This window comes from Suricata suricatta, chromosome 14 (genome assembly GCF_006229205.1).
Source record: "Suricata suricatta isolate VVHF042 chromosome 14, meerkat_22Aug2017_6uvM2_HiC, whole genome shotgun sequence".
NCBI classification, from domain to species: Eukaryota; Metazoa; Chordata; class Mammalia; order Carnivora; family Herpestidae; genus Suricata; species Suricata suricatta.
Genome location: NC_043713.1, coordinates 41823443 through 41849061, shown reverse-complemented (window position 1 = coordinate 41849061; position 25619 = coordinate 41823443).

Below are 25619 nucleotides of genomic sequence, written 5' to 3'. Positions count from 1 at the left end.
TTTAAAAAGTTAAGTTTCCCACTATCTCACTTTTTTAAGTCTATAACATGAGCATATTTTTTAAACTTCTTCTTGGTAAAGGATAACATAAAGTTTTATAACATAACCACATAAGAATTTATTGTACTTCAGTCTTCACATAAGTATAGAAAACAAAATGTTAGTAAATAATTGACAAATAGATAATAAGCCTCTTAATTTATTTATGCTTACCAACTGTTACAAAGACATAGAAATAGTTCATCTTCCAAAGTTCCTTTTTATGATTCTTTTTGGAGTAATTTCTAGCAAATAGCCCTGATTTTAAAGTAAGCAAGTTGTTTTAGAGTGTGAAGAGGTAAAAACTACAGAGGAAAAAGATCTGAATGTAGTTGAGCTTCAGATTTTAAGGATGAAAATCATAAATCAGCAAAAATAAAGGTGTCTAATTTTTTAAAAAGATGTTAGCACACTTACCACAGCAGGGTTCATAAGTGCTCTGAAAGAATTTGTATACATTGACTCATGCATGATAATTATTAAACAGATAAGGTTTTCATATTACCTTCAATGTTTCATGTCAAAATAAATCTCATGTTTTGACACTAATTTGGAGTCATTTATAATTTTCTTATAATAGCATATCAAGGTCTTTTGACTTAAAAAGTAGAAACTCAATATGGTTAAGTCATCAGAACCAAATCAAGTTGAAATATAGTAACACTGTGTGAGGAAGACAGTTTCAGTTTGAGAATCATAGCCACGGAGGACATTTAATAAAATTGCAACCAAGAAGCAAAAGAAAAAGTATGGCACAGATGTCTTCAAGACGAAGGTAAGACGAAGGTAAATTTAGACTCATCTTTTAAAAGCCTATAGAAAAAATGGTACAAAATCTTAATGATACTATGTTTCACAGCAAGAGTAGAAGGGAGTAAAGAGTTGGAGGAAAGCTGAAAGCCAACCCACAGTTCTAAAAGGAGTTCAGTGTCTGTGCAACAGTTTTGAAGAGCTTTATAAGTATTTGAGATCTCTTTTTAAGAATAATTTGAAGGAAGAAACTTCTTGAAAGTGGAAGAAATGTTCTATGTGGCATCAAATATAAAAGTGCAGATATCCAGTGCCAAGCAAAACAGAGCTGAGGCTGTGTTCTTGGGTCCTTGACAACCTCAGCACCCTTAACGGGTCCTGGTGAAGTGTTTCTGGGGAAAAAAGCGTTTCCTTTCTCCTTTTAGCTTTCCTCTCCTCTTTCTCTTTCAATTTAACTATCTGTGGCTTTTCATGGTCCATTCATTCAAATATTTATGGCACCCCAACTGGGTGCTAGTCACCGATGTTAAAAGACATGGAAGATGCAGTCTTTGATATTGAAGAATATATACATTGAACACGCTGCAAAAAACAAAAACAAAGCAAAAACAAAAAAACAAAACCCAAGTAAACCAAACCTTAAATCCCAATTGCAGATTCATTTGAACTGACGGTTTATGACGCTGGACACTTGCTCACATGCACACTGCCTTCCCATTCAGTTTCTTTTGTGAAGTGACTATTCAGGATTCTTGCTACTTAAAAAATTTTTTTTATATGCATTTATTTTTGAGAGAGAGAGACAGGCAGACAGACCAGGAGCAGGGGAAGAGCAGGGAGAGAGGGAGACACAGAATCCGAAGTAGGCTCCAGGCTCTGAGCTGTCAGCACCGAACCTGAGATCATGACCTGAGCCCCAGCTGAGCCACCCAGGTGCCCCAAGACTTTTGCTACTTTTTAATATGGTTGTCATTTTTATTGACTTTTAGGGATTTTTATATATGGGAATACAAGTCCTATTGTCAGTTTTTTGTATCACAAATATTTTCTTCCAGTCTACCCCTTGCCTGCTTCTTTCAACTAATGGTGTCTTTTGGCATTTTTATTTTCTGTTTTTCCCATCTGTCCTTTGTTTGCTCTCTTTCTCTGTTCTTTGGGGTGTTCACCAAAAATATTTTCATATTTCACCTGATGCTTGTTTTTACCATTTACAAAAATTTTTAATGTTTATTTTTTCTGGAGAGAGAGAGAGAGAGAGAGAGAGAGAGAGAGAGAGAGCGAGAGCGCACACAAGCTGGGGAGGGGCAGAGAGAGGAGGAGACCCAAAATCCCTAACAGGCTCCAGACTCTGAGCTGTCAGCACAGAGCCCCATGCAGAGTTTGAAACCACAAACTGGAAGATCATGACCTGCGTCAAAGTCAGACACTTAACCTACTAAGCCACTTGGGCACCCCTGATATCTGTAATTGTTATTTTAGTTATGCCTCTTTGTATTCATTTTAGTGGTTGCTATGTATTCAATTTTAACCCATCTAACTTACCTACTTCCAAAAATGATACTACTGTTTCACAATGTATAAACTTTGCAGTAGTATATTACCAATGTATCTTCTCATTTTTGTATAGTATTCCTTTACTTATGCTATATTCCCTACATTACATCATTATTTTTTTAATTTAAACAGTCAATAATTTGAAAGAGAGTTAAAGATGCCCACACATATACGTACACACACACACATACATATATAAGTATATGTATACAATAATTTTTATTAGGTCCTTATGTTTACAATTTCTCATGTTCTTTGATCCATTCTCCAGAATTCAGTTTCTATTTGGTGTCATATTCCTTTAACTATAAACTTTTTAACTTGAGTTGCAGGTTTAAAAGAGAGAATTTGTTCTGAGATGATATCCAATCCTATTCTGCCAGTTTTGCTATTTCAACATCCTATATAACTCATTCACAGTGTTTTTTAGAGTTTCTATTTTATGTATTTGTTTGTTTTTGTCTGTTTAACATATAATACCCTTAATAAGAATGAGAGTGAATAATGAAAAAAAAATCCTGGGTGCCCTGTTCAGAGTTTAACTAACCTGCTCCATGGTAATTGCTGCTGCTTTGTTTGGCTAAGTGGCCCACAGGGACCTTAAACTGACACTAGCTCCCTGCACAAGTGGGTGCCCTAGATAGCAGTCTGCAGCGTCACATGCAAATGCAACTTCCTGTTGTGACTTCCTCAACAGCCCCTGGGAATCCACATTCTCCCTCACCTCTCAGGGCCTTCCCCTGTGTACTCCTAAAGTAAGACTTTTAAGGAGTTTACCAAAACCCAGCTCTTTTTGGTTTGAATCCATCAGTCTAAGAACTCCAAAACATTCTACTCACAGACCCACAGACATGTAGCCCCTCAACGCTGTCATGTACTTCCTCCAGGACCTGTGAGTAATAAACTTTGATATTTCAATTCTTCTTGTAATCTTTTGTTGAATGGCTGCTCACTATCTGGCACCCTGTGCTCTATTTAGCAAATGTGAATTTAACAAAATCATAACAAGGGTTCCTGTGTGGTTCTGTCCGTTGAGCTTCCGACTTCAGCCCAGATCATGATCCTACCATTTGGGGGTTCGAGTCCCTTGTCAGGCTCTGTAATGATGGCTCAGAGCCTGGAGCCTGCTTTAGATTCTGTTTCTCCCCCTTTCTCTGCCCCTCCCCAACTCTGTCTCTCTGTCTCCCCCAAATAAATAAACGTTAAATAAAAATAAAATTTAAAAAATCTAAAAAACAAAGTGGTAACATACCTATTACCCCATATAGTAATTATTTGTAGGTTGCCTTTGGTTTTATTGCCTCTCTCTCTCTCTCTCTCTCTCTCTCTCTCTCTGTTTATGTGTGGGTTTGTAATCATATCCTCTTGGCCATTAATTTGATACGCACACATATATACACACATATATATATAATATACACATAAGCATACATTTAATCTTTGGTTATAAATCTGACAGTTTAGATAAAATGGGCAAAACCCAAGAAGAGCAAAACTTACCCAAACTCACTAAAAAAGAAGTAGAAAATAAAAATATTCTTTAACTATTAAAGAAATTGAATCTGTAATTGAAAAATAAGTCCCACAGTAAAATCTCTAGACTAGATAATGACTGCAGTGATGAGTTTTCCAAACATTTATGGAATATATAAAACAATATTATGCAAACTTGTCCAGAGAATTAAAAAAGAGGGAACACTATTCACCTTGATTTATAAAGTTGCTCCAACTTTCACAGCAAATGACAAATTTAGGCTACTTATTCTCATGAACATAAAGGAAAATCCTAAATAAATTAGTAAGTTGACTTCTTAGGGAGTACAAGTCAGCAATATACAAAAGATAATATACCAGACTGAGATGAGATTATTTCAAGAATGCAAGCTTTTATTTTACATTCTTATTATTATTTTTAATGTTCTCTCCTTTAATTCACTAGAGCAAAATGGAAGTTCTAAAACTAAACCCCATCCTTCTGGTTAGAAGGCAAACAATATTTTTTAAGTTTTACTTTTTTTTTAAAGTTTGCATTTCTTTTTTTAATGTTTATTTATTTATTTATTTTTGAGAGACGGAGAGAGATAGACAATGGGAGAAGGGCAGAGAGATGGGGAGACAGAATCCCAAGCAGGTTCTGTGCTGTCAACACAGAGCTCAATGTGGGGCTCGAACTCACAGAAATGTGAGATCATGACCTGAGCAGAGATCAGGAGTAGGACCCCTAACTGACTGAGCCACCTAGGTGCCCCTAAGCTTTATTTTTTACTGAATGTCCCATACATATAGAGAAGAAGACAAATTGCCTAGTGTATTTTCAAAGTGAACACGCATTTACATTTAGCTCCCAAATCAGGAACCGGAACAGTACCAGTACCATGGAAGCTTCCCAATGTCTTCTCTCCTGATAACTACCTTGTCTAAAAGTAAACACAATCCTCATTTATTTTCTCCTAGTTTCACTGAGATATTATTGACATATGCAATTTAAAGTGTACAATCTGATCATTTTCTAAGCTGAGATATAATTGACATATAACATTGTATTTGTTTAAGTAATCAAAATGATTACCACATTAGTTAACATCCATCACCACTTAGAATTGCATGTTTTTTCCTTGTGATTAAAAATTTTAAGATCTCTTTGCACTACCCAAATATATAATACGGTATTGTTAACTATAGTCACAGTGCTGTACATCGCATCCCTGGGATTTATTACCTTATTACCCATTGACCACACCCACCCATTTCTCCACTTCACCTCCCATGCCCTCACTTCTGGCAACAGCCAGTGTGTTCTCTGTCCTCAATCTGTAGGCAGTTTGTGTTGGTTTCTTTGTTTGTTTGTTTAGATCCTTATATAAATGAGATCATAAGGGGTTGTCTTTCTCTGACTTATTTTACTTAACATAAAGCCCTCAAAATCTATCCAATTTGTTGCAGATGACTGGGTTTGCTTCTTTTTTATGGCTGGATATATATACAATCACATTTTTCCTATCCATTCTTGTCAGTGTACACTTTGGTTGTTTCCAGGTTTTTGGCTATTGTAAATAATGCTGCAATGAACATGAAGTATAGATATATTTTTGAGAGACAAATATCCATAGAATTACTGAATCATGTGATGGGTTTATTTTTAATTTTTTGAGGAACCTCTATAGTGCTATCCATAGTGACTCTAAATAAGTATTTATGTTCCTGCCAACAGAACACAAGGATTCACTTTACTCCACCACCTCAACAACATTTGTTATTTGTTTTTGGTAATAGCCATTCTAACAAATGTGAAGTTGCATCTCATTGTGAGTTTCATTTGCATTTTATGAATGATTAGTAATGTTGAACATCATTTCATTTGTCTATTGGCCATTTGTATGTCTTCCTTGTAAAAATATCTATTTAGATCCTATGCACATTTTAAAATTAAATCTTAGTTTTGGTTTTTGTTTTGCTATTGAGTTTTATGAGTTCTTTATATATTTTCAATATCAATCCCTAATAAGACATATGAATTACAAATACTTTCTTCCTTCATAAGTTGTATTTTGCTGTGCAGAAACTTTTTGGTTTGATGTAGTTCCACTTATTTGTTTTTGCTGTTATTACAAAGATTTTTTAATAACTGAAAAATTAATGAATATAATTCACCAAGTATGAGCACCTGAGTGCCTCAGTGAGTTGAACACTCACTCTTGATAGTGGCTCAGGTTATGTTCTCATGGTTCATGAGATCAAGATTGAGTTCCACGTCAGGTTCTGCATTGACAATGCAGATCCTGCTTGGAATTCTCTCTCTCTCCCTCTCTCTCTGCCTCTTCCCTGTGCACATATGAGTGCATGTGCTCTTTTGGTCTCTCTCTGTCTCTCTCAAAATAAATAAACTTTAAATATATATATATATATTACACTAAATATATGCAATATATTAATAAAGCAAAAAATCATAATGCAATGTCAATAGATGTAGAATAAAAATATGTAACCGTTAAATATCCACTCATAATTTAAAATTACCTGACACTAAGAAAAGGAGGTAGTTCTTAATCTAATAAAGTACATATATGAATAATAATAAATAAAAAACCTAATAAAGTATATATATATATATATGGTAATTAATGATGGAATATTAATAGCTTCTACCTGAGATTTTGAACAACACAGGTTCTCATTTCACTGCTTCTATTTGTCTCAGGTCATAACCAGTAAAATAAAACTTAAAAGAAAAATAATATGAATTAAAAATGTAGAAAGAAAACTCACTTAGTATGCATAGTAACTTCTTCCCAAAGAGTACCGTATGAAAAGGGGAAAGTAAAAGCAACTTTGTATATGAAAAACATGACAAAAACTTCCCAAACCAGATGAGCAAGGTCATTATCAAAGATCATAAATCATGTAGATAGTATGTACCCTGATATGATGTGATGAAAATAGCATTTTTATCTCGGTGGCTTTTTTTCACAAATCTGATAACCCGAATGTAATCATGAGGAAACCATCAGACAAATTCAAATAGAGAGTCATCTAACAAAATATCTGGCTAGTATTTCTCAAGATTGTGAGACCTTAAAAACAAAAAAAAATCTAAAGACATTGTCACAGCCTAGAGGAACCTAAGGAGTCATAAAATTACTAAATGTAATCTTGTATTTGGGATGGAGTCTTGGAACAGATAACATACAGGTAAAAACCAAGAAAATCCCGGTAAACTATGGATTTACATTAATCATAATGTATCAATACAGGTTTATTAATTGTGTAAACTATACCATACTGAAGTAAGATATTAATAATGAAACACAGTGCAGTGTATTCAAAATTCTCTGCATTATTTTAACATTTTTTCTATAAATCTAAAAATATTCTAAAATAAAAAGTTTATTTAAAAATTTATACATAAATTTTACTTACAAAAAATATTATGTATTGAAAAGTTGCTTTCTAAATGTAAAGGATATTTCTCCCAGAATAACTATTATAAATCTAGCTGATCCAGGTATAAATATGGTATAAATAAAGCTAAAGACTCATGATAATACAACCCCAAAATTGTGAGTTAGCCTCAGTCAGTTATACATGACACATCATGAAAAAAATCTCAGAAAAAGTAAAATTAATTTTCCATCATCATTTGTATTATTTAAAATAGAATGGCAATCTTCAGATGGAAACAAAACCATTTCTATCATGCATGGAAGAGTTGGCTTTTAAAATGAGTTGCATTAAACAGATTTCATTGTTCATCCTCTGGGAGTTTATTTATAACATTATTTATATGTTAACTTGATGTTTTTCTTTCCTCATAAAGCCTACTTAATTTGGAGTTAATTGGGTCATAAAACAAAATACAAACCAAAGGGGAAAACTTGTTATATTTAGGGACAAAATTATTTCTAGCAGGTGTTGGTAGAGAAAATTGTTGGCCATAGAAAGTTCAAGCACAAATTGAAACAAGACCTTTTTGTGACATTTATAAAGCATAAATGTTACATAGATTGCAATGAAAATTTAATGAAGACATGTAGAATTACTTCAAAGATTAACAAACTTACATTACTTTGAATAATGACAAATATTACTTATGATCCTTAACCAATGTGGTACATGTTACTATATATTTCTTCAAGTTTTAATTTTTATTAATTCTAGCCTTAAATCTAAAACATACATACCATTATCTATCATTTATAACTGCTAAAACAATTTATTTTTTCCTACATAAAAATATAGGGCATCTTATTTATTAACATCTTATGACAAAATATAATTTTTTGGGTGTTAGGAAGGAAACTTCATGTCTTCTTAACATATTTCAGAAATTTCCATTCTTTCTACAAATAGGAAATTTTTGAGGGGACATTTTGGGTCTCTTAGGTCTCCTTATATTAGAAATGAGCTATCACCTGCCCAGATTTACTAGCTGCAGTACATTGTAGTTTATACTCCCAGCACACAGTTGCATTTCCCCTTGTTAGAAAGACCTGTAATATTCCAGTTCTGATATTTATTTATTTTTATTTTGAGAGAGAGAGAGACCTTGCATGTGGGGAAGGGCAGAGGAGAGAGAGAGAATCTTAGATGAGTTCCATGCCCAGTCTAGAGACCCACCTGGGGCTCAAGTGGGGGTGACATCCCATGAACTGTGAGATCATGACCTGAGCCAAAATCAAGAGTCTGACACTCAGTCAACTGAACAGTTGGCCCAGCCACCTGACCAGTTCCGATGTCTAAATGGGAGAGAGCATTCAGTTATAAGAATGACCATTTCTGGCTGGCCCAATCAGTGTATTTCCAGACCGTTTTTTACAATTTTTGGTTCAAGGTTGGGCATGGTAACCAGTTATAAATAATGGCTTCTTCCTAATTACAGTGATTCACTTAGTGATTAAACTTGGAGCAAAACGATGGAGTAAGAGGTGTGCAGTATCATGATTTCTACATCTCTCTCTCTTGATCTTTGTCTCTCTACTGCCTCTCACACCCTCTAACTCTTTCTGCATATGGTTGGGGGATCTGATAGCTCCAAGAATTGTTGATGGCCATGTTCTAACCACACAAGAAGATAGTTGTGAGGTAAAACAGAACCCACAAAAAATTGAGCAAATGTAGGGAAATAAATTCCATTCTTAATGACTTCATAGACCTATGGACTTCTACCAATCCTGAGATCCACATGATGCTTAGTCTTCCTAGTTACATGAGCACTAAAATCCTTCATGATAAGGTAATTGATATTATATATAGTGATAAGAGATCTAGAGTTCTGATGTATCAGTGCAGGGATCACAATGAAATATCACTCGTATTCATGTGCTGTATTTCTCACTTAACCTGTCAGTGCTGAAGCAGGGTGGACCTGTTTCTCTATTTCTGCTTCCATGTAGGAAGAGTACATGGGCAGAGCCTCTACAGTGGTGGAGGAGACCCACACCTTCTCTCCTCCTCTCTATTTTCTAGAAAACCAATATGTGATACAATGATTTTGGTTAAACAATTTCTGTCCTGTGTACACAACTTTCCACAAAGTGGGGTGCACAAATGTAGATTAAGGCAGGGAGTAGCCTCAAATCTAAGTCATAGTCTCAGATCCAGCTTTATCAGCCCCACCTCTACTTTGAGAATTCTGGTCACCTCCCCACCTATCACTAATGTGTCTCGTGATGCTCACGTGGTCATCGGTTCATTCTGTACAGTTTTCCATAGCTTAAAACATAAAGGGGAAAAGGGGGTTCAGTTTAAGGTCCATTCCTACACACTAAACTTATTTATTTTATAAATTATGTAGTAAGCTCAAATAACTAATAACTACAAAGATACATAGTATATCATCTACAGTCTGGGGATGTAAGGGTGGCCAACCACATTTGTGGTTCCGTTACTCTAATGTATCTCTTTTTCTATGCTGGGTAGCGGGGAAAGGATGAACAACCGGACAGGTATTTAAGAGCGACAGCTTTCCTTTTTGAGTGTCACCTACGAGGTAGACACAGTGCTCCAAACTCTGCATATTTTCCTATCCTCACAGTAACTACTTCAGATTTGTTAAAAAAAAAAAAAAAAAAAAAGGTTAAATAACTTGGTCACTAGGAAAAGAGTTTCACAGAGCTTGCCTCTCAGAACAAGCCTGAATTTCTACTGCCTTACTTGGAATAATAGAGACTTAAGAAACATTTTTGTGCCTGCTAATTTCCTCATCCCCTAAGTATCATCAATGAACATCCTAGAACATATTGAATCTTTCACTTCCTTAAATTCCTCACAGCAACTGCCCTAGTTATAACTCTCTTCATCTCTCATCTGAATTGCTGTTAGAACCTCCTTAAAGTTTTCATGCCTCCATAGGTTCCTTTCATCTATAAGCTTCAATTCCATCCACTTACTACTTGTATAACTTGGAGTAAAATATAAAACTCTTATGAATGCTTTTCATAAAGATGTAAATTACCTTTCATGGTTGTAACATAAGATTAGGGCCTGGTTTAAATGTGTTAGAATAAATAGAATTGCCAAGGACATTGATTGACACACTCACGTTAGTTTGGTTTTTTCCCTCTCTTTGTACAAGAGTTCTAAAGTTTAACTGTTGAAGGCTCATCTTATTCAGAATACTTTGGCAAATCCATATAACATACAAAATAAAACTCATGATCTTTAGATTGGCATTCATGATTCCCTGCCATGAATAATGATCCCTTTACAACCACACTACTTATGGTTCCTAGATCATATCATGCACTACATGCCTTATACAGTCAGAGGTATTCTTAAGTACATCTGGAGTTTTGTTCTTCTCTGCCTGTTAAAATCCAACTTACCTTTCAATGTTTACCTTATATTTCTTTTCGTTTAAAGCCTTCCTTAATCTCTAGACTAATTATACCCTCTGTACCCCCACAAACCTTGATTTTTTGGGTTCATTTTGATTTTGATTATATTTCCACTGCTAGGGTATATCTCCACTTTCCTCCTGTACATTGTTTCTAATAATTCCTAATTAATATTTATTGATTTCTGTTATGAAAAATATGCTTTGAAGAGTATAAAAAATCTGAATAGTATTTAGTAGTCATAAATGTGATTAAAATCAGATACAAGAAAATGTATCCTGCTGGAGAAGAAAAAAATTCAACTAAGATCTCAGATTAAAAAGTAATTTCCATTACTGAGCAGTATGGAAGAAAGAACTCATGATATGTTGATCTTCTTTTACATACAAATACCTGGATTTTGAATAATATTTTTTAAATGTTTTGAGAATTTGGGAAAACTTTCTGTATATTTGTGGATCAGTGAGGACACAGTGTCTACAAGACTAATTCAAGGCCACAGAGAAGCCTGGAGACATCAAATTTATCTGACTGACAGTATCAGCCTTTTCTGAGATTTGATTGTATAGCCACATGGAAAGAGTCTATTTATTTAATAAAATTATGAACATAAAAGCATTTTAAAGTGCTGTGTTATAGCCCCTTTGAAGATAAAATTATATCCGATGTATTCCTCACAGTAGATGCACTGTAAGAAGTTAAACAGCCGGCCCGGAATGTATTCATTCTCTTTCTGAGGAGTAAGGTCTGGGGAAAGGAAAGAAAGAAAGGTCCTTGTCAGAACTTCAGGCAAATGTCCAGTGATATATTCTCAGAGGAAGAGACCTGATCTGTTGAATGTCTTTAACAGAACATCTCTGGGGAAGAGTAACTAGATCCGGAATCTATAATGCATAGCTCCCTGGAGAGTCAGTAAACTATATACTCTCTGGAGTATTAAATAGAGATTCTTCATAATTTAAATGACTTCTGTGTGAAGTAACCACATGAAAATTACTTAGAAATTTCATTTATTATTCTGGGCCAGTGGTATATGTCCAATACAGGAATAATATTTTATTCACCTTTTTAAATTGTTTTCTGAAGGAGAAATGTTAGATATTTAGTCAGCTATAGTATTGAAAATGATAACCTTTTAAAAAATGTTTTTATTTATTTTTGAGAGACAGAGAGAGGCAGTGCGAGCAAGGGAGGATCAGAGAGAGAGGGAGACACAGAATCTGAAGCAGGATCCAGGCTCTGAGTTAGCTGTCAGCGCAGAGCCTGATGGAGGCTTGAACCCACAAACCGTGAGATCATGACTTAAGCCGAAGCTGGATGCTTAACCAACTGAGTCACCAGGGCTCCCGAAAATGAAAATCTTGATATTTTAATTTCTTCAGAAAAGATTAAGACTTTATGTAGCTGACAATTCAGAAATAAAAATGAGTTGGTATATGAGCCACAAATCCAGAAGTAAATATTACCATTTAAAAAAATTAGTGTTTATTTATTTTTGAGGAGAGAGAGAGAGAGAGAGAGAAATAAAATGTGAGTGAGAAAGAGGCAGCAAGAGAGGGAAACACAGCCTGAAGCAGGCTCCTGGCTCTGAGCTGTCAGCACAGAATCCATTGAGGGGCACAAACCCATGAACCATGAGATGGCCTGAGCCAAAGTCAGAGCTTAACCGACTGAGCCACCCAGGAGTCCCTGTTATTACTATTTTTTTTTTCTAAGAGAGAGAGAGAGAGAGCATGAACGGGGGAGGGGCAGGGGAGAGAATCTTAGCCTCCATGCTCAGTGTGGAGCCCAATCTAGGTCAATCCCATGACTTGAGCCAAAATCAAGAGTGGGATGCTCAACTCACTGAGCCACCCAGGCGCCCCAAATGTTACCATTTTTAAATTACTACTTACTAGTGACTGATTGTAAAAGTAAAACATAAGTTTGGACTTTTAAATTGGCCTGAAAGTCACATGTAGGAACACACCCATCAATTTTTATTTTGTATTTCAAATTTACCTTTTTTCCCCAGGGAATTCAACAAGTTGCTTTTTACCTACAAAGACTCTCTGAACCTACTGTATCTTGGGAATAGTACTATTTCTCCTAAATGAAAGCTTAGCCTTTTTCTTTATTTAACATGTTTATAATACTTCCTGATTTATTTTACTAGGCAAATATCTTTAATTAAGAATAAAAATATAATTTTTCCCCAAACATTATGGATTTTGAAAGAAACCTGACTAATATGCACATGAATTAGAGCTATTGATAATATTTCACATAGACCATCACATCCTAAATGAGTGAGTATATCCACTTACAGTAAAGGTAAATCAATGCCTTCAGGAAAGGTTTGCATATATGACAGCCCACTTGAATTAGGCATTTATTATATAACTCAAGAGTTTCCTTAACACTTTATCCACACTGGCATGGGAGAAAAATTGGCTCAGTATTTCTGTTAAAACAGGGAAAACAAAAGACTGCTTTCCACCAAAGAGTAAAGTGAAATCAGGTGAAGTAGGTAATATTTTATATTTTGTATCTACTTTGAAATTTTTATTTAAAAAGTGGCTATCATCATATGAATTTAAACATTAAAGTATACTATAAAGATTAAACCTTATGGGAAGGAGAGTATGGTTTAGAATTAATTTATAAGAAACGTAAAAAGTGGATTGTGACTTCTGCCTCAGAATAAGGGGTAGAAACAAGAGTTGAATATACCCTTCCCCTGAAGCAACATAGAAAATAAGACAAAATCTATGAAACCAGGGTTTTTAAAAAATTAAACATCATGCAATGAACAATGTTCTTTGAGAGACTGGAAACAAAGGAAGTGGGCCTGTGATTGCCGTGGCTTACTGCCTTGAACAGGAAAGACTTAAGGAAGGAAACCCAAGCAGAGCCCAATGGGCTCCCAAAGCTGAGAAGATGAGGCTGAAATCCAGGCTATCAAAGAGGCTAGAGTCTGCAGAAGAGAGCTGGAGAGGAAAAGGCTGTCGTGAGAGCTATAAAGAAAGAGAGAAAATTTGTCTTGAGTTTTCAGTAGAGTACTGATCAGTGTATACTTGGCAGGAAACTACCACAGGCTAGGAAAAGAATTTTCCAACAGAGAGAATGGTATCTGGTGCCCCTAAGGAGCTGGAAATAATGCCTGTTTTCATCAGCCACTCGAGAAAACCTCATCATTCACTGGTCATTGGACACAGTATACACAGCAGTATCTTACTTTAGTATTGGGGCCTAATTAGCCCTAGACTTTATGTTGTTTTTGTCCTAAGTAATGAATCTTTAAAAATTTTTTTTTACATTACTCATTTTTGAAAGACAGAGTAAGACAGAGCATGAACGGGGGTAGGAGTGAGGGACAGAGAGAGAAGGAGACACAAAATCTGAAGCAGGCTCCAGGCTCTGAGCAAGCATTCACCACAGAGCCTGACATGGGATTCGAACCCACGAACTGTGAGATCATGACCTGAGCCAAAGTCAGATGTTTGACCAACTGAGCCACCCAGGCACCCCAGGTCCTAATTAATGAATCTTAAAAGCAAAACCAGAAAGGGGGAAGCTACTTCCAAGTAACTTAACTACATCCCAGAAAAAAAGGCTACAGGATATTTACAGGAATAAAAGAAATCAGCACTCAAGAAAGTAAAATTAACAGTATCTTCAAAGGAAAACACTTTTTTTCTCTGTATAACTGACATTTCTGACACCAGATGTGTGGGTTTTCCCAAACCAAGTACTTTTCCAAATCTTGGTAGACACTGGGCAGGTTAAGATCTTAGTCCTATAAGACTGGTCCCTGGCCCCCACTCGAATGTTAACTGCAAGTCCCAGGTTGTCATCTGTACTTTTAACAGACCAGCTATAAATTGGGGAGTTCCCACCATCAACTTACTTCCTCAAGTTCAAGAATTTGCCAGAATGACTCAGAGAACTCAGGGAAACGCCTAAATTACTGTTACTGGATTATTATAAAGGATGCAACCCAGGACCAACCAGATGGAAGAGATACATAAGGCAAGGTATGGTAGCAGGGGGAGAGAGGATGGAACTTCCATGTCTCTCGCGGTGAGCACCTTGACATGTTCACTGTCAAGAAGCTCCCAGAACCCCTTCAATCAGGGGTTTTATTGAGAATGCATTATGTAGGCCCAATGAACGAAATCACTGGCAACTAGTGATTAACTCAAATTCCATCCCCTCTCCCTTCTCTGGAGGAGCAGTGAGGAAAGCTAGCATTTCAACCCTCTAACTACATGGCTGATTCCCCAGGCTGCCAGCACCTTCATCATTAGGAGCTTTCCAGAAGTCACCTTATTACCTCATTGACATAAACTTAGGTGTGGTTGAAAGAGGCTTATTATGAATAGCAAAAGGTGCTCCTCTCACGTTCTTTACTCAGGAAATTCCAAGGATTTTACAATCTCTATGCCAGGAACTGGAAAAGAAGATCCCAGTGCCACAACCTGGCATCGAATCAAAGATCATCAGGCTTATTAAGAAGCAGGAAAATACAAATATATTCCGTGACAGAATTATGTTAGAAATCAGTAATAGATATCTGAAAAATCTCTAAAGTATTTGGAAATAAAAAATATACCTCTAATATTTCATAGATCAAGAAGTAAGTGAAACTGGGGCGCCTGGGTGGCTCGTCGGCTAAGCCTCCGACTTCGGCTCAGGTCAGATCTCACATTCGTGGGTTCGAGCCCCGTGTCAGGCTCTGTGCTGACAGCTAGCTCAGAGCCTGGAGCCTGCTTCCGGTTCTGTGTCTCCTTCTCTCTCTGCCCCTCCCCCTCTCATGCTCTGTCTCTCTCTGTATCAAAAATAAATAGAAACATTAAAAAAAATTTAAAAAAGAAGTAAGTGAAACAGAAAATTAGATAACATTTTCAACTGAATGAAACTAAAGACACAATTTATCAAAATTTGTGGAACAAAGATTTGGGAGCTCTTAGAAGGAAATTAAGAGAAGTCAGTCATTAATTTATAGGTGGATGTGGCATGTTGGTTAAAAAGAGACATCACAGAAAGAATATAGCAATATTCAACTGGTTTTGTTCCATCTCTTCTCACAACTCCATCTCATCCTCCAAAGGATGAACAAGTATCTCTAAAAGAATATTCAATCTATAAGAAAACTTTTAACAGTTTAAATAATTCCAGTTTTTAGACTCAGGATCAAATATATGAAAGAATATAATTTGAAGATGTCATTGAAAAATCACATTCTTAATCCTAGAGAATATCAGGAGAATGAAAGAGATGATAAAAAGAAATTAAACTTTTAAAATCTGGCAATGTGAAAACTGTAGGGGCCAAGGGCAGGGTGCCCCAAGATGGACCATTTTGGCATGACCATTATTTTGAGTTAAAACTAATCAAAACCCAACAGATGCAGGAAAATCTATCTTGGTCCTCAACAGCCAAAATTTACATTGGAAAGGAGAGCCTATACCAGGAAGAGAATTTTTAACAGAGACTCCTGTTTATCTAAGAAACTTATCTGCCTAATGGGGAAATCTTTGTTTTTTAGAACATCTTTCTCCTGCTTGCTAATGGACTTCCTCTCCATTGCATCCTCTGACCCTACCCCTCTCCTTAGCTCAAGTAAGCTTCACATTGCCTCATTTGGTCTCTGGAATCTTGTGTCTGTGTGGATTCTCTGGACATACACTAATAAATTTGATTTTCTTATGTTAGTCTATCTCAGGTAAATTTCATTCTAAGTCAAGCTGCAAGGACCTTGAAAAGTAGAGAAAGGTTTTCCTTCTTAACAGGAAGGTATAACTAATCCTAAAGGAAGAAACAAAGATTCTGGAAATAGAGAAAGTAAACTATGTAAAAGCCTGGCAAATTTGAGAATGAATCAATTCTGAAATGATTATTTAAAGTAGTTTTAGAAAAGAATGTACAGATTTCTTAAGAACACATGATTACCATACATTTCAATTTTTAATATGGGTAGCCAACATACAATTAAGGAAAGAACTTTAGAATATACACTTCCACTAAGTAATAATTCTTAAGGGCAGAAATAAATATAGATTGTAATAATTAATATATCAGAAATATTAATGGTGAAAATGTTTTCAGCCAAGGAAGGCAATTCAACTTTCCATTTTACTGTGTTGTCTTTTGGTTGATCACTAAAGAGATGTCAACCTGAATGAACTCTCTATGGCATAATATATAGGATTCAATATCAAATACCAGTCATGAGTTTTGGAATTTTTATCCATATTACTTCTAATGTATTTATAAGCACCTTGTTTACAATGATTTCCATTTAATTTTATACCTCCTTTCTAATTTATACCAAGATAATATTAGAACCAATAATAAGTGAATAAACAAATGTGATATGAAATTGTGTTTACTCAAAATGGATTAATATAAATTCTGAAATATTAAGGTTTTCTATTAGCATAATAAGAACATTTTAATACTATTTGAAATTACTTCATTTTTCCCTCATGACATTATTTGAAAGGTCAGGATTTCAGAAGAGCATTTCTGGGTTTCTCTGATGCTGTAGAATTATAGGAAGACTACTAAAATAATGTAAATATACAATACTATTATATATGGATTTTTCTTTGGTCTCTTTTTAATAGAGCATTACTATACATTACAAATTAAACGTTCTTTGAAAAAGTAAGTTAACTTCAGAAAAGCAAATAACTTTTATTAAGAATAAAAATATACATTTTATATTTTATTATGAATAAAAATAAAAAATCCAAGCAAGTTTCTTATTTACCCTTATAGTAATACATGGCTTCTAAGGACAGATCTTCATTTTTATATGTAACTTTTTACTCAGTCACTCAAGTATTAAAAATGTCTATTGGAAATGAAAATCGCAATATGGACCTCACTTATTTTTTGTGTGAAATCCACTTTCTAACATACATACTTCTCATTCCAATATTAGGTTCTTCAATATAGAAATCATCAGGTTTTCTGTAAGTCCCGAAAGACAAAAGAATAGAAAGCAAGAAAAATAACCAGTTGGTACATGTAATAATAGAGTCACTTGTGTTGTTCTTTACAGATATAACCACTCTTGTAGTTAGCACCTCCCATGCTGACGAGACCACAGGTCTGCTGCTGGGACACAGTTATTGCTTTGTTCTTTAAATATAGCTATACCATCATTTCTGGTACATTCCCTTCCATGATTATAACGAAGAAGATATATGAGAAGCCGTTTATCTATATCATGACTCTGATAACAGCCTTGCCTGTTGCCACAGAAACCCAAACCATGGTCATGCATTTCTATGAAAATAGGAAATAGAAGATAAAGACAGCTCCGTTCTTTAATTCTTGTTTTATATTGACACAAAATCAGATCATTACTTGTTTTAACTGCCTTGTTTACATCACTTATGTCTGATAGCCAACCTTCATTCCTGTTTTACTCCATAAAAGTATGTCTTGGCAATTTGTACATCAGCGAAAGTAACTGAGCACGTAACGTATTGAATTTTCCTCTAAAATTACATGCTGACAGTTTCTTGTAATTCTAAAGACCACATCATTATATTGTAAAAATTATGATCATGCTATCTGATATTACTCTATATAGTCATTCAAAGCTAATAACCTAGCAGTTTTTAAAAATTCTTCACTGCTTGTGCCTTCAACTAGATTAAATTCCTTTTTACTCCCTTTGGCAATAGTGGGTTTTGTAGGTCACAATAACTGGATAACTTTTTCTTATTCCTTTTGTTGTGCTTCACATATCTAAAAAGTGTGAAAAGAAGGCTTTTATTCCGGCTTGGGTTCATATTTTAGAGAAGTTTGTATTTGTCAGCAAGTCTTTTTACTGTCTATTGTTTGAAGACTAAAACATAAATCTTTCAATAGAGATGAAAACTGTTTACATTTGTGACCCACTTTCTTTGTTTCTGGTGATATAAAAGCCCCTGGGAATTAGCAATTAAGATAGGCTACATAACAGTGAATATATACCATACTATATATATATTTTTTGGATCATCTTGCATTTTGACTTAGGAAACGATGTGACCATAAAGTATAATAAAACTAAATTTTACTAAAAACCTTTGTGTCAGAATATTTTAGTATGAAAAAATTAGAATTTATATGTCTTTTCATTAATTTTTATTTTTTAATATTTATTTGTGAGAGAGAGAGAAGGAGGCAGACAGACAAAATGAAAACAGGGGGAGTCTGAAGCAGGTTCCAGAATCTGAGCTGTCAGTGCAGCCAGACCCAGTGCTCAGACTCACAAACTGAGAGATCATGATCTGAGCTGAAGTTGGGCCTGACCGAGCCACCCAGGCACCCTATAGATTTTTAAAAATTGTAACAGTACAGCTATTTTGATCTAAATTAGTTAAATCACCTCAGTTGTATAATTTATTTAATTGTTGCAAAATTATATCTATTGAAATGCATAGGTATTAAGTGTAGTTTAATGGGTTTTGAGGAATGTACAGTCACTTAACCAATATCTAATCAAAATATTGAACTCTCCTATAGCACTAAAAAGTTCCTTCTGTGCCTTTACAGTTAATCCTCATCCGTGCTGCCTGCCTAGACTCAACCACTGCTCTTGTTTCTTCCCCTCAAATTAGTTTTGTTTTCTATACTTTCATGAACATGAAATCCTATACTATGCACATGTTTTGCTCAACGTGTTTTTGAGCTTTGCCTGTTATGTGAAATCTTCTTTGTTATTGCTGTATACTGTGCCTTTGTATAAATATACCAGAATGTATTGATCTAATCATGTGTTGATAGACATTTGTGTTGTTTCTAATTTATTTTCTTTTTTATTGCCATTACAAACGAAGCTGTAATGAACATCCTCGTTAAAAGTGTTTATGATAAATACAAGTTTTAATTTCCCTTGGAAATTATTGCTTTGGAAATTAAATACCTGGGAAGGTGCACGGGTTACTTATTTATAACCTCTCAGTTCCAAATTCGAAAATTTTGGCCTACTTGTGAAAGTGGATCTGGGCCAATGAAAATTTTTCCTTGGTCATTTGTACTTTGTTAAATTTTGTCAATAGAGGGCGCTAGAGAAACATTGCAGGAGGAAGGTTTGCCTCTGGGTTGCACTTAGCTTCCCGGTACGTTTCTGCAGTGTGGACAGTTTCTCCAGCCTCTGCCTTCTACAACCACGGAGCTTCCCCAGCCCCGGACTCCTGCTGCCTGGCAGACAGACGCGGTCCAACCACCTCCCCTGGCAGCGCACCCACCTGGTCCGTTTTGTAGGACAGTGCAGTGAGATACCTTTCCATGAACAAGTTTCCTCGGACCTTTTTAAAAACAACTTTATTGAAGCAAACCTGATATATAAAAAATCTTTCACATATCTCATGTGTATAGTTTGATGAGTTTGGAAATATGCATATATCTGTAATCCCATGACCCCAATCAAGGTAATAAACAAAACCGTATGCTAAGTGAAATAAGTCAGTCACATAACAAATACGGCATAATTCCACTTCTGTGAGACATCCAAAGTAGTCAAATTTATAAAAGCAGGGAATACAATAGTGGTTGCCAAGAGATGGGGAGAGCAGGAAGAAGCAAATTGTTCAGTGGGTATAAAATTACAGTTGTTACAAGATTGGATTATGGAGAGCCACTGTACAACATATTGTCTATAGTTAATATATTGTTGTGCTTTTACCCAAGACTCGTGAGGAGTCCATTTCCACCAAGTTCCACTGACGTGAAAGGGTCACACTGCTCTGCCATCCAGTGAGCACCCCACTGAGTCTTCCCGGAAGAGGTGGGCATCACTTTTTTGGGGGGGCCTTATCTAAGCCCTAGGAGTAGTGGCTGCTCCTTCTAGGTGCCATTCCTGTGTTCTCCAGAGTTGTCTTTACCTGTCTCGTCTGTAACCCCTTGTTATATTTAATCATTTTCCTTTACACTTTCCTTGTTCAAATTGCTCATGATTTCTTTCTTCTGCTTGAACCAAGTCTAATATAGAGGAGAATGACTGGATCAGATAGTAGGTACAAGTGTATTAGAAACTGCCAAACAATTTCCTCAATTGGTTGTATCATTTTACACCCCCATCAAAAATATGGACGTTTCCTGGCTACCCCGTATCCTCTCTAGCATTAGGTATTATGCTGCCTTTTAAATTTTGACCATTTTAATGTGTGTGTAATGGCTGTTACAGTTTTACTTTGCAATTCCCTGAAGACTAATAACATTGAATATCTTTTCATGTGCTTGTTGATCATTTATTTATATGGTATCTTTTGTGAAATGCTTTCCAAGTCCTTTTCTCGTTTTAAAAAATAGGTTATCTTTTTATTACTGGCTTTTGAGAATCTTTATATTCAAGATGCCGGGCCATCATGAATATTTTCTCCCACTCTATGTCTGGCTTTTTAAATTTCTCAACTATCTTTTGAGAAGCGTTAGTATTTTTGAGAGAGAGAGAGAGAGAGAAAGAGAGACAGAGAGAGAAAGAGAGAGAGAGAGAATGGTAAGCAAGCTCTACACCCATCGAGGACCCCCCTGAAGGCTTCATCTCAGGATGGTGAGATCATGACCTAACCAGAAATTAAAAGTCAGACACTTAAACGGCTGAGCCTCTTAGGAGTCCTGAGAAACAGGTTTTTTTTTTTTAAGTCACATTTTGGGGCGCCTGGGTGGCTCAGTCAGTTAAGTGTCCAGCTTTGGCTCAGGTCATGATCTCACGGTTTGGTGGGTTTGAGCCCTGCATTGGGTTCTATGCTGACAGCTAGCTCAGAGCCTGGAGCCTGCTTCAGATTCTGTATCTCCCTCTCTCTGACCCTCCCCTACTCACGATGTCTCTCTCTGTCTCTCAAAAATAAATTTAAAAAACATTAAAAAAAAAGTCGCATTTATTCAGACTATTACAGTTAGCAGTCAACAGCATGGGTGCCAAAACAAAATTACATTTAAATCCTTTTTTGGATGCTTTCCACTTTCCACAGAATAAAAACTAAAATAACCTGTTATTTAATCAGTCATAAATGCAGTCAAGTTCCTTGCCCATACACGAGTATTGTTTAAAACATGTCTTCTTCGTGGCTTCAAGGCCCTGCACCATTGAGTGTGGCTGAGTTCACGTCTGTTGTAGCCTGCAGCTTCACCACCACTTCTCTGGCTCTCCTCTCTCCTGCTAACCATTGTTTCATGGAAGCAATTAAACCTTCTGTCACCGCCACAGCTACTGCTGTTGCTTGAACCTCTGCAGCCACCTTGGCTTCATGGTTTGGTAAAGTATCGGCCTTCACAACCGTAGGGGCCAGAGTTTCTGCCTCTACAATGTCCTCCTTTCATGAGTCCAAAATGTGAAGATTGATTGTTGTAATTGCCAATATCCACCTCCAGTTTGCTTCCATCATTACCATCTCCATTGCTTTCCCCACAGCCACCATATCTATCACCACCTCAACTGTCACCAAAGCCACATCGCCCACTGAAGTTCCCTCCATGACCCAAGTTGCATTCCCGTGAAAAATCACCTCCACACCCAACACTGAAGTTTCCAGAACCACTTCAACCTCTTTGGCCGGATGAAGCACTAGCCATCTTGCTTAGAGCTTTCCCTACTTCATAGTTGTGGTCAATCATGAGCGTGATATTTTTGAATGACAATCTCATTTACAGAGTCATGGTCATCAAATGTTACAAAAGCAAAGCCTCTCTTTTTGTCGCTGCCTCTGTCAGTCATGATTTCAATCACTTTAATTTTCTCACATTATTTAAAATAATCTCTTAGATGATGTTCTTCAGTCTCTTCCTTAATGCCCCCAGGAAAATCTTTTTCTCAATTAAGTGAGCATCTGAGCATCGGGTCTTTAAGAATCTTCACGTGAGACAGCGCTCTTTGGCTCCACAACGCTTCCATCCACCTCGTGTGGCCTTGCAGTCATGGCCGCATCCACCTCTTCCACAGTCGCATATGTGACAAACGCAAAGAACTCTGGCACACTTGGTGTTGGGATCTCTCATTACCACACAGTCGGCAAGCGTTTCCTGTTGCTCAGATGGTTCCTCAGACTCTCATGGGTTGTTTCCAAATCTCAAACCTGCAATGAAGAGCTTCCAAGCTGTCCACTCTCTTTGGGAAACTTTGACTCAGACATGATGGTGGTGGGAGGGCAGTCTTTAAAGCTGCTTATTCAGTAGGCATCCACAGGCAGAAAGCCAGAAGCAGACATTTTTAATATTAATGAGCAGGGGGCACCTGGGTGGCTCAGTTGGTTAAGTGTCTGACTTTAGCTCAGGTCATGATCTTACAGTTTGTGAGTTTGAGTCTCATGTCAGGCTCTGTGCTGACAACTAAGAGCATGGAGCCCGCCTCAGAATCTGTGTGTGTGTGTGTGTCTCTCTCTGTTACTCCCCCACTTATGCTCTGTCCCTCTCTCTCTCTTTCAAAAATAAATAAACATCAAAAAAACTTTAAAAAATATTCATGAAAAGTAGTTTACAAATTTTTTAAATTTTTTGTTAATTTTTGGGGGGGTCATTTTCCTTAGAAAATTTTGCCTACAATGAGATCACAAAGCTATTCTACCATGTTTTCTTCTAAGTGTTTTGTATTTCAACTTTTAAATTTTTGGGCTACCTCAAATCAATTCACCTAATTAATCACTCAACTGTATAAACTAATTTATTAGATTAATTGATTAAGCTATCTAAATTCATGTTTGTGTGCAGTGCAAATAATGGCCAAATTTTGTTTTTTTCCTCCATATTGTTTTCTAGTTGATCCAGCACAATGTAATGAAAAGACTTTGTTTTTTCACTGAGTTGCATTGAGCACTTTTAATTCCTTTTCTTTCTTTACTACCATTGGCTATATTAGCAGAACAATTTTGAATAAAAGTCATAAGACTAAACATCTTGTTTTAACCTCAATTTCAGGGTAAAAACATTTAATATTTTACCAATGAGTGGTTTTTTTTTTTTTTGCTATGTTATAATGAGGCATAGATGACTACTGTAAACTGCATATAATACAAGGTACCATGTGGTACCGAAGTGCCATGGACATATGTATGTAGCTGTGAGGTCCATCATAGTCAAGTTAGTAAACATATCCATTACCCTCAAAAGTTTCTTCATGTAATCCATCCCTCCTATAGCTCCCTTCCTTACTCCTAAGCAACTATTGATCTATTTTCTGTCAGTATTGATAAGTTTGCATTTTCTAGAATTTTATATAAATGTGGAAAATATTGTAAATGATCCTTTTTTGTCTGCATACTATTATTCAACACAATTATTTATGGCTCCATTCACATTGTTGCATATATCAATAGTTCATTCTGTTTTATTGCTGAATAATATTCCATTATATGGATATATCATAATTTGTTCATCAATTGATTTTTGATGGATATCCAGGTTGTTTCCAATTTTGTTTTTATTATAGACAAAGCTGCTATGAACTTTCATGTATACGTTTTTGTGTGGATGTATGCTCTCATTTCTTGTAGGTAAATGCCTAATAGTTGAATGGTTAGGTCAGGTAGGTATATACAGAACTTCTTAAGAAACTCCCAAACTCTTTTCCAAAGTGATTGTGTGTTTGATACTCCCAGCAGCAATGTGTAATAACCCATTTGCTCCTCATCTTGGCCAACACATGGTATGCTACACTTGTTAATCCTAGCTGTTTTATTAGGTGAGCAGTGCTGGATCATTGTGGTATTAATATACGTTTCCCCAAGGAGTGGTGATGTCGGTCATCTTTTTATGTACTAGCTTGCCATCCATAGGTTATCTTTGGTGAACTGCATGTCAAACCTCATGTCTTTTTTTTAATTTTTAAAAAATGTTTATGTATATTTGAGAGACAGAGAGAGAGAATGAGGGGGGAGGGGCAGAGAGACAGAGAAAGAATCTGAAGCAAGCTCCAAGCTCCAAGCTACAAGTTGTCAGCACAGAGCCCTATGTGGGGCTCGAACTCACAAACCCTGAGATCATGACCTAAGCTGAAGTCCAGCACTTAACTGACTGAGCATCCAGGCTGTTAAAATAAGCTGTTCCTCTGCCTTTCTTGCATTTTCTGGGTTCTTTACAAACCTTGTACATGTGCCTTTTAATACATTTTAAAATACATGATTTGCAAACATTTCCCCATCTATGGCATGTGTATTAATTCTCTTAACAGTCTCTTTTGAAAACCGGAAGTTCTTAACTCACCAGGAAGTACAATTCATTGTGTTTTTTTCTTTGTTAGCTGAGCTTTTTGTGTCATATCCAAGAAGTTTTGGCATAACTCTGGAAGTTTATAGCTATAGGTTTTTTTATTTGGGAACATGATTCATTTTGAGTTAATTTTCCTATGTAGTATAGATATAGATTTATTTGAGGGCATAAGGATATCCAATTTTTGTAGCATCATTTGTTGAAAAAACTATTCTTTTTTCCTTTGTATTGTCTTTCCTTTTTTATCAACAATTGTTAGGCATTATTTATGAAGGTTATTTCTGGGTTCTTAATCAGGTCAAAAGATGCAGAAAACATCATTTAGTAAATATGAACATCCAGTTGTGATTTCAAAAAAAATCAGCAAATATGAATAGAAGGAATTTTATTTAATCTGATAAAGATATACACAAATATCTAATATACCTATTATGATGTAATGGTAAAATATTTTTTAAAGCAGTCTAATCAGTATAAGGCAAGAAAAAATAGAATTATGTGAATTGGAAAGGAAAAACACAAACCCTCATCGTTCATAGATTATATCATTACCTAAGTAGAAAACCTATAGTAATTTAAGATAAATTAATTTATAAAGCCAGCCAAATTTTGGATTCATAATTAATCAAAAATATGTTTATTTATGTAATTTAAAATGTATATAATGGACATTAGCCAACAATGTAAAGTTCTCACAAAATATACAAGGCCTACTAGAAGAAAAATTATTGAAATACTAAGTAAATGAAAATATAT